This window comes from Oreochromis aureus, linkage group 23 (assembly GCF_013358895.1).
Source record: "Oreochromis aureus strain Israel breed Guangdong linkage group 23, ZZ_aureus, whole genome shotgun sequence".
Lineage (NCBI taxonomy): Eukaryota > Metazoa > Chordata > Actinopteri > Cichliformes > Cichlidae > Oreochromis > Oreochromis aureus.
The window spans coordinates 32,527,102-32,536,742 of record NC_052963.1 but is presented as its reverse complement, the minus strand read 5'-3'; positions in this window follow the sequence as shown (position 1 = coordinate 32,536,742).

Below are 9,641 nucleotides of genomic sequence, written 5' to 3'. Positions count from 1 at the left end.
GCCAACTACCTGTCTAGTGATGTCCTGTGTTACTCATCCTCTGTATTGGGTCAGTGTCCAGTCCTTTTGTCTTCCAGTTGCTATGCAGATTGCTCTGTTAAATAGCAATGGCCCTTTTTATTTTTAATCAGCCTTACAACTAGAAAGATACAAACCAGGTAGAGATGATGTTGAGGTGCATTTTTAATGGACAACTGGAAGGTATGTCTATTGTTTCCTCAAACTCTCGGGACAGTCCCCCCCCTCCGCCTCTCCTCCTCAATTACTAGTTTACTTTGCTCGAGTGCAGATTTAGCTTGTCAGCTGCTAATTCAGCATCTAGCATCAGCCTACCTTGGTTTCTATCCTCCTAGTATTGAATGAAAGATTATGCAAATACCATTGAAGTGAACGGTTATGGATGACACTGGAAAAGAAATTGTCCAAAAAAGTCAATAAAAATTGAAAATGCTCTGTGCTTCTTCATCAGTTTTTTTTTTTTTTTTCTCTAACAAGTGGAATTTCTAATTTTTCAATGAAATCTAACACACAGAAAACGCAATCAATATAATAATTTGCCCATCTATATTACTGCCATGCATGGAGACTCATCGAGATTGTTTTCTTTTTTTCTAATTTGATGTCTGTGGTGATCCTTACAAGGAACAGCCATAGGATTTGTGATGCAATTTCTTAAATTTTGCCTCTTCTCAGTTTTGATCAGTTCCACAAGTTAAACACATGTAAGGTGAAGCAAGTCACACCTCAGTATTCTGACCAATGCTGTTATTAAACTCAAGCAATCTCATTATTACAATTAGAAAACTGATGAATGTGGTGTGTCATACAAGCTTAGAAGAAGAAGAGTTTTTCCCGAACATACTTATTCTTTAGCCACTTCTTTGTTGCTTTGGCAGTATGGGTCATGCCATGCTGGAAGACCCATCCCCAAAACTAGGTGCAATGTTAGTCCAACAACAACGACAAACAATTTCAACAAAAAGTGCAAAAATAAAGTCACAGAATATAGGTAAAACATTTCACATTCATCAAATAATAAAATTTATTTTAAGCCACAGATTTATAAATAAGCCAAAAAAGAAAAATCTAGGCAGAAGATGAGCCTGATTATTGGTAAGAAAACAAGAAAAAAAAAAAGAGAGACTTTTCATAACTTGTTTTGAGCTGCAATCCCATATGGTGATCCAAACCTTTAAAGTTTACCCCAAATGCCAGTTTTCAGCTTTTCTCCAGTGAATTAAAATAAAACACATCAAACTTCCAGGGTATCAGTGCTTGTTTCTATTCCTCTAATGTCATAGACATGAAACTGGTGTAGTTGTACTGTTGAAACTACAATACCTGTGATACTGATACCTGTGATACTGATGAAATCATGAAAGGTTATTACAGAAAAATGCTTATCAGAAATCAGGTGTTGTCGTCAGACTGTGACATAAAATTGATTTGGTTGTAATGTTTTTTTCAGACCTGGAAATTTGATGTTGAGTTCTGACAAAAATAAACAAAAAATAAACACATTTAAAAAGTTTGGCCTGTAATTTGGAAAACACTCATTTTATGAGGGCAAAATTTTGTTCTCATAATATGAACTAGTGCAAAAAACGGACTGACTCTGAGGGGGTCAGGTGGGAAATGGAACCATCTTTGTAGTCCTTACCCTTTTCTGAGTCTGGGTAAATGTGTGAAACAGCGCCCCCTGGGTTGCAAAGGCTGATAAAAATCAACTGGCCTCAAACGGGAGTAGGGTTGAATTGATGAATTGTAGCAAGGTGAGTTCATAAGCATTAAATAAATAAGAATAAGATAGTTACAGTTGAGGTCAGTCTATAACTGTGGATGGGAAGGTCTGTGGGACAGAGCGGTCACACTTTACCTGAAACAAGCTTGGAATTGTTAGCTAGCTAATATCAGCATTCTGTTTGCTAACAAAAGCTTTGGACAACTTCCAGCTGTATAGAGTTTATTTTTTATTTATTTATTTTCAATAAAATCGTCGGACGTAACATAGCGTGGATCCTTCACCGTCACGAAAGACACAAAAGTGGACGGGACATCGAATAAAGTGAGTAAAAGTATCTCTTCTCAGTTTGTGGTCACCTGGTCACACCTGTGGCTGAGTGTGAATTTAACCACGTGTGTTTATTTGGTATGGTTCGTATCACACGTCTTCATTGGGTTTTAGTAATATGCTGACGGTAATTTGTGATTTAAGCCAGAACACAGTGTATAATAAAAAAGCTTTAAGAAAGCAGCTCAGTCAAAATAAAAAACAAAACAAAAACAAAACATAATGACAACACAAAACAGCTCAAGTTGGTAAAAAAAAAAAATACTAGGAAGTAGTGAAATAAATTAAAATAAAATAAAAAATTAAAATAAAACACAACTAAAAGTCAGGGGAGTGGTTGAATGTGTTATAATAAGGAGCTCAACAAGGTTACAATCTAAATGAGTGAAAATAAATAAAAATGGAAATAAAATTATATTAAAACTTAATAGCTTCAATAAAAAAATGTTCGATTTTCTTGCTGCTTCATATTCTGTCTATCATTAACAAAAAACAAAAAATACTGTGTTCAGTTTCACTTAAATGCAGGTCAATAAAACGGTGTTCTGAGAAACCATCCTACTCTGACAAAACGTCCTACCCGTATTATAATTTGACCGTGACTTGCGAGTAAACCGAACCCTACCCCTAACCATAACCATAACCTTAAGAAGTATTGTGGATGGGTGAGGGAAAAAGAAGTTAATTCGGCGTTGGTGTTGTGCACATGAGCCGCGTCTGCGCAGAAACGTTGGGTAGGAAGTTTTTTCAGGTAGGATGGATTCCCAGAACACACTGTCATGTTCATTCATGACAGTTTCGGTTCAGGTTTTTCATCTAGTTGTCTGGGCTCCATGTCCAGTGGTTCTGTGCCCCATCAGAAAAGACGTGCCCCTCAGTTTGAGAACCACTGGTATGACAGAAAAGTGTTGAGACAGTGCAGGGTTGAATAAACTATTGACATGAACGAACAGATAATTCACTGCCAGACTGATGTGGAGGAGTTCCTGTGTTTGTCACACACACCTGAACGGTAAACTAAAAATGTTATTTAGTGTGATGGCCAGCATCATACTGGAAAGATAAAATCTGTAAAATTAGTTTGTTCTGTTTGCTGTTTGTTATTGAATTTGCTGATAGAGCAGTATATACATATATGTGAAATATTCACCCCAATGTAGAGCAGACGACAAAGAAACTAAACGTAGGGCAAAGATTATGTGTGTTAGATAATTTGAGGAACGATATCGGTGCTAAGAGGTCGTGTAAATCCTAATAGGAAACACTGTTGGTGTCATCATTATCAGGTCATTGTTTTGGAAATCAGGTCACTGTTCATACAGATTTTATTTAAAAGTCAAACGTTTCCGTCCAGCGTGCTGCAAATGAAAATTCTCCTTCCTATTGATGCTCCTGAAAACTACAGAAAAAGGTAGTTTGTAATCACTGTTGAGTATTCCTCTGCTGAGGTTCAGAGCTCTCCTCCCTTTCGTGGATTACATGTGTACATGTTTGTGAACAGACAGCAAAGAAATGGAGATGAATGTTTTCCTCTCTCCCCGGTCTCCTCTCGAAAGCTGATAGTCGCACTTTCAACACTCATGAAGCGCTCCTGTGTTTGAAAGGAGCAACGTAAAGCTCTCACCAGAGCTCTGAGGCATAATCATGACACAATTAAGATAATTTCCCAACCACTGCTGGTGGCAAGAAAAGCAATTTTTACGCCTTGTAATCGAGTCTGGCTGTCAGATTAAGATAGCAGGTGATTTGAGGGAAATTGTCTTGGCTAACTCTTTGGAGTGGGATCCAGGTGGCCTCAGGTATCTCTTTGCCCATTGAGGTTGCCTGGAAGGTAATGCAGGTTTGATTTTGAAAATGAAAGAAACATTTGAGTGGTGGATTTGTGTCTCTGGGCATTTGTCATCTTATTACCTGCCTCTGCTGCCATCTACTCCTGCATCTTGCCACATGAAAGAGCCAAGTGGCCCGTTATCTCTCTCACACTTTCTTTCTCTGTTTCCCCTTTTCTGTCTTCGACTTGCCATCCAATGACAAACTCCAAATTCGACCCATACTGTATGAGATTACCACATGTGGGGGTTGGAAATCTTGGCCAATGTTAGCTTCTTGTACTTGATTTTTCAGCCATTTTGGGTTTTTTTTTTTTTTGTTGTTGTTGTTTTTTTTTTAGAAATGTCAGAAAATGCTGTCCCACTTGGTCAAATGGATGTGGTTTTGGATCATGGCAAGTTAACTACTTAAAACAATACAATTTAAATATCTGTAACAATTATTTAATTAATTCAGCCAACTGACAAACTAATCAGGAACTATTAAAAGCAAAAAAACAAAAATGACAACAATAACTTAATGATTTTCAAATAATCATTAAGTTATAAATGGTCTTCGTATTTCTCATCTTAAAATGTACTTTTCCCCTTGTTTCCGTTATTGCTTGGCGGTTTGTAACATGCTGCTACATCCAGAAGGTAATGCACCTTGAAGCTGTTTGCCAGCCAGCAAAAATAGACGAACAGCTGCTCGCAACCAGGTGGCAAGATTAGATATTGCCTCTGTACATGCAAAGCCAAAGATGGCTACTGTGGAGCTTCTTCAAAAATATAAATGAGAATGAAGTCCAGTCCAAACCAGGTGAAGCTACCATGTCACAAGTTTACACCAACTATGTACACTATCATTTGAGAGCAGTTTGGGGTCGTTGGTCTTTAAGGATCTGAGTGAATATTGAGTAATATTTCTGCTTGAAGTATTTAGCAGTATTTAGCGACTTTTTTCAAAGAAGCACCTTGTGAAAATCTGGCAACTTTTCAGAAAATTCTAATGCATTTTTCAATATAAGAGTTGCTTGCTTTATTTTTTTGTTTCTTTGCAGCTGGCACCATTCAGTGAGTAACAACGGTATACACGGCTTGATATCCTTCATGAATGTGAATTAGCTGAAGATTTTAAAATGAACTGTCTGATTATTGATGATTTTACATGAAATATGTACATGTTCACATAGTCATGTCTATGAAATTTGTATCTTAGCAAAGCAGCATGTACCTACCTAACAATGTAGTGTTTAACTTCACTGTTTTATACTTGTTCTGTCATCTAATAACAGAAAAAGCAACTACATAATTTAAACATGCATCTCATTTCTATATGGAGAATATAGTAGTGACATTGGTACAGTATTCCTTCAGCAGGCAAGTGGGCCATGACATTAGCCTCCAGAAAAGAAGGACATTGTTGGGAAATTCACAAAGAACCCAGTGACTATATCATGAAAATGTATGTTAAGGTCTTCATTTTGTAAATTTTGGTGAATTTGCAAAAAAAAAAAAAAAGAAAAGAAAGGAAAATAATAAAAGACTGCAAAAAACCTTTCTAAATCCCCAAAGTTCTAGCAAATTTCTTTTTATTATAATTTCAAATAGAAGCATGAACTGCATAGCACATGTGATAGAGAATGAAGCCACAGTTTAAATCCTTATATCCACTAGATGGCATCGATAGACTTGAGTTTGATCTCTCAGCCAGCAGCAGCCTCTATATTCAACATCAGCCTGTTCACAGTGTCCAGCTCACCACATACATGTTCACATATTAAATTCATTGTAAACAGATGTAGATAGCCCCTCACTGTTCACTGAAATATACTGTTTACTGCTGTTTTTCAGGTATTGAGAGTAAATGCTTGTTACATTTTTGAAGTCTTTCACCCGCTGTGACATTATAAGTAACATTTCTTCCTTTTCTCTTATTTTGTTAAAGTTGAATTCTTGTTTTCCTGGTAGTTTTAACAGAAAAAAATTAATTGACAAGTTTTCTGTCCACCAGTGGAAAGAAAACCATTCAGATCCTGAGTGTACATTTTACCTGTTTTGGCAGACCGGCTGAATTTAGTCATTTTCATCTAGTTTATAATGAGTTTGATGGTTTACATCCCGTGTGTTAGATGCATGTAGTTGAACATTATGGCATTCATCTTAAGCTATTCTACATGATTGAAATAGTAAATAGTTAAAAAAAAAAAAAGAAGTAGAAATTGCCATAGTGTCTCCTGGATTGCCTGTCTAATTTTCATATTTTAGTTGCTAAAAAAGTCTCCATCTGTCTGTGTGTCTAGGTCAATTTGGATTTTAGGGCCCTGGCAGTAAATGGCACTGGCAGACTGTGGAATCCCCTTGCGTTCAAGACTGGCAGGGCTCAATCAAATGATGAGAGGCGACACATTCATATGCTGGTGAATACAACGTTCCCTGACACACACTCTCGGAAAAGGCTTGGCCACATGAAATATTGCTGAACTTGAACACTTCCATAAAAAACCCTACTTCAATTTGCCTTCTGATTTGCCTTGCATTGGGTTTGACTCGGTCAAGTTAATAATAAAAAAAAAAAAAAAATCAACAACCACATTTCGGCGAATTCTTGAATCCGTTGACAGGATATGAGTACCGTATCCCAAGATTTTAGCGTGAGAATGGGCAGGCCACATAACTCAAATATTTATTTGACTGTGTCAGCACTTCTGGAGTAAAAAGGAGCAAAGAAAAGCAGGCTGTGATGGTGGGGAATCTGTTATACTGACCAGTAGGGGTCACATTTGGCCAGGAAATTTTTTTCCAGCCATTTCCATGCCCTTTGTGGAATTAAAATGTAAACAAAAGAATCTGCAAAATCAAAATCCTTTCTATATTTTTAAATTTAAAAAACAAAAATTGCAGTTTTATTTCTAATCTCCTGTTTTTTACCCATTAGCTGATAGCTTTGTTTGTTTGTTTTCCCACCATGCACTAGACAACAATCTTCCCTACCAAATTTTTTAAGACATACAAAAACAATCAGTTTGAATAATATCCTGCTTAACATGGAGAGCCAATACAAAAGTTCTATAAGATACTCCCATATTTTCGCAGCAGTCACACGGGAACATTCTTGCTCCTGCTCACATGCTTCAAACAAACTTTAACATTACATATTGGACCACATTTGGCTGCCTGACTACTTGTGATTTCACAAAATCAGACCTTCAGGTGCACATCTTAAATTCGGATTCAAAGCAAGTGAAAATATACTTTTCTCCCCTTCAGCGTTTGCGAACAGCCCGCATGCGTTTGCACGTCGTTCTGAAGGGTGAAGCTCAAACATTCAAAAATAACACATCATAAGCACTTCGAGTCGAGAGAAGGGGGCTTTAATATCCTCATGAGCTGACAAAGTAGTGCATCAGTAGTGTTTGTATGATGACGGTGATGTTTTAATATGAAATTGGATATTTCATATTCATAATTTCATAGTGGATGTAATGGGGTTTTTTGGCTTTTAAAATCATGAAGTGAAATCTTAGTGAAGTAATATTTACTTGAAAATGAATTTGCTAAATTGCCTCTGCAAATGTCTTTGCTAACATTGTAGAGGCTCTAAAATAATGCATGGTTCTGTTGATCACTGTGCACAAGAGGAAAATAAAGGATCATTTATGAAACTAACAAACAACAAGAGAATAGAGCTTTTATGTTCCTCGGTGTATCAGCTGAGATAGTGCATGGTTGACCAACCAGAGCAACTTTGAGTAATTTAAGTGCTGCTGAAAGAGGTAGAAGAAGTGGAGAGGAGAGTGAAAGAAACTGACATTAATAAAAAGCACGTATAAGTAAATCTCTGACTGGCAGAATAATATCATAATATTCAGTTAGCATTAATTCCACTGAATTGGCTAGAAACAAAACCTTGCTACTTATTAGCTGAATAACAGCTTAAAACTGAAAGCCAGGTTTCCGTACAGACATGCCAAGAGGGAGGTTGTCATTTGGTGTTTATTGCTACTTTAATTTATATGATTCAAAGCGAGCCTTTAGCACTATAGTGTGATACTTGAAGAAAAACAAAAAACCCTGCAAACTGCGAAATGATAAGACCGCAGGAAATGTTTGACGCTTTGTTTTCTTCCCAGCATTGCAGTCTGTGTTTAGCAAGTTATTTTCTAGGTAATCTGATCTGGCTGCTGTGCCGAAACGCATCTGGGTGTTGTTTTTAAATTGTTTTACCACTTAAACAAAGCACGGGGAGAGAAAAAGAGAAAACTTCAGGTGAGTTTCTACATAAAAGGTGTTAGATAGCACGCATAGCCTCATGTTCCTGCACGCTCCAGCCCACAGCTGCTGCCATCTCTCATTGCTCAGCCTTGTTTTTAAGACAAACCTTACCACAACACTGATGTACAGACAAGATGGCACAGAGCATTACTGTTTGTTGTTGCATCTGGAACTCATAATTTAAAAGTCGTTTTTGTTCACTGACATTAAAGGTGTTTGAATGGCAATTAACTTGACTTTGTGTGAAACAGTTGATTCATTTTGCAGTGGGTAATAAATCTGTTAGATACATAAATAATAGTTATATTTAAAGGGGCGTACCGATGTTTTTTAAGCTTTAGCTCTTATCATGACTCATGAATACTTAAATGCAGTTTGTTCCGTTAATTTCTGCAGTGCTTAAAAGTCTGTTTCTCTGAGTTGTGTGAGCTATCACAGAAACATCAGGTCTGAAAAGCTGTTATGTTAACTAACAATTATTTATTTTGTTGCATTCAGTAATTATTTTAGATTACCTCGGCGAAAGTAAGTAAAAGCAAGTGTTTGCTAGTATTATTTTTTCGTTGTGCATAAAAAAAATGCAGCAAATTTGAGTTACTTTATCTTAAAAGTGCCCTGTGGATGTGCAGTTTGTTTTGTTGTTGGGTGAATATTTTGTTTGTTGTTCATACATGCAAATATGCAAACATGTGGGTGCCGTGACACACATGCCTGCTGTCTCGTTAACACTATTAAAGTGACTGACAGGTGGCAGTAAATTAGTTAAGAGAAACACACTGACAAATGCAGGGACAGTTTTTAAAAATATGTTTTGTTGTCATGATTTAAACCTGAATGTGTGGGTTTGTAAGAGACCCATACAGGATACCTTTGGTCTGATGGGATTAATGCGGTATCAGAACTCCTCAGCATCTCTTTCCCTGTCCTGCAGAAGGTTCATGCTAGCTGGTGATGAAAAATGACTGCAGGAAAGGGGATCTGGTGAGGCGCTTTTGCACAATGACATTGTCTGAACTACAGCCTCCTCGACTTGCCGTGCCTCAGCGACAGCCCTTTAGTATTTCCTGTCAAACAGAGCATTGTTGCTTTTAGTTCACCTTAAGTGTCTAGACAGTGGTTTTCCTGCTCCGTTGGTTCTCTTGGATTGAGGCCAAATCTTCACTCTTGGAGGTGATAAGAGTCTTATCTTGCTGTTAGAGGGTCTAGAGACTGGAGCAGAGCTCAAGTGAGTGTCACTCAGGTGGGAGTGTGGGCACCTTTTAAGAGCAGCAGGGGATAGTCAGCCAACTTCCAGTATTGACAATGAAATGTGCAAACATCAGACCTGCATAGTCACATGACTTTTGCCAAGTTTGAAGTCTCCAAGCTCTACAGAAAGAGCGCGTGCTATCCCCGTTTTAATTGATATTTTCATTACATTAGTATTTACACGAGTAGGCAAAAGCAAAGTGTCCGATGTGACCGAAACTCGCTAGAGGGGATCA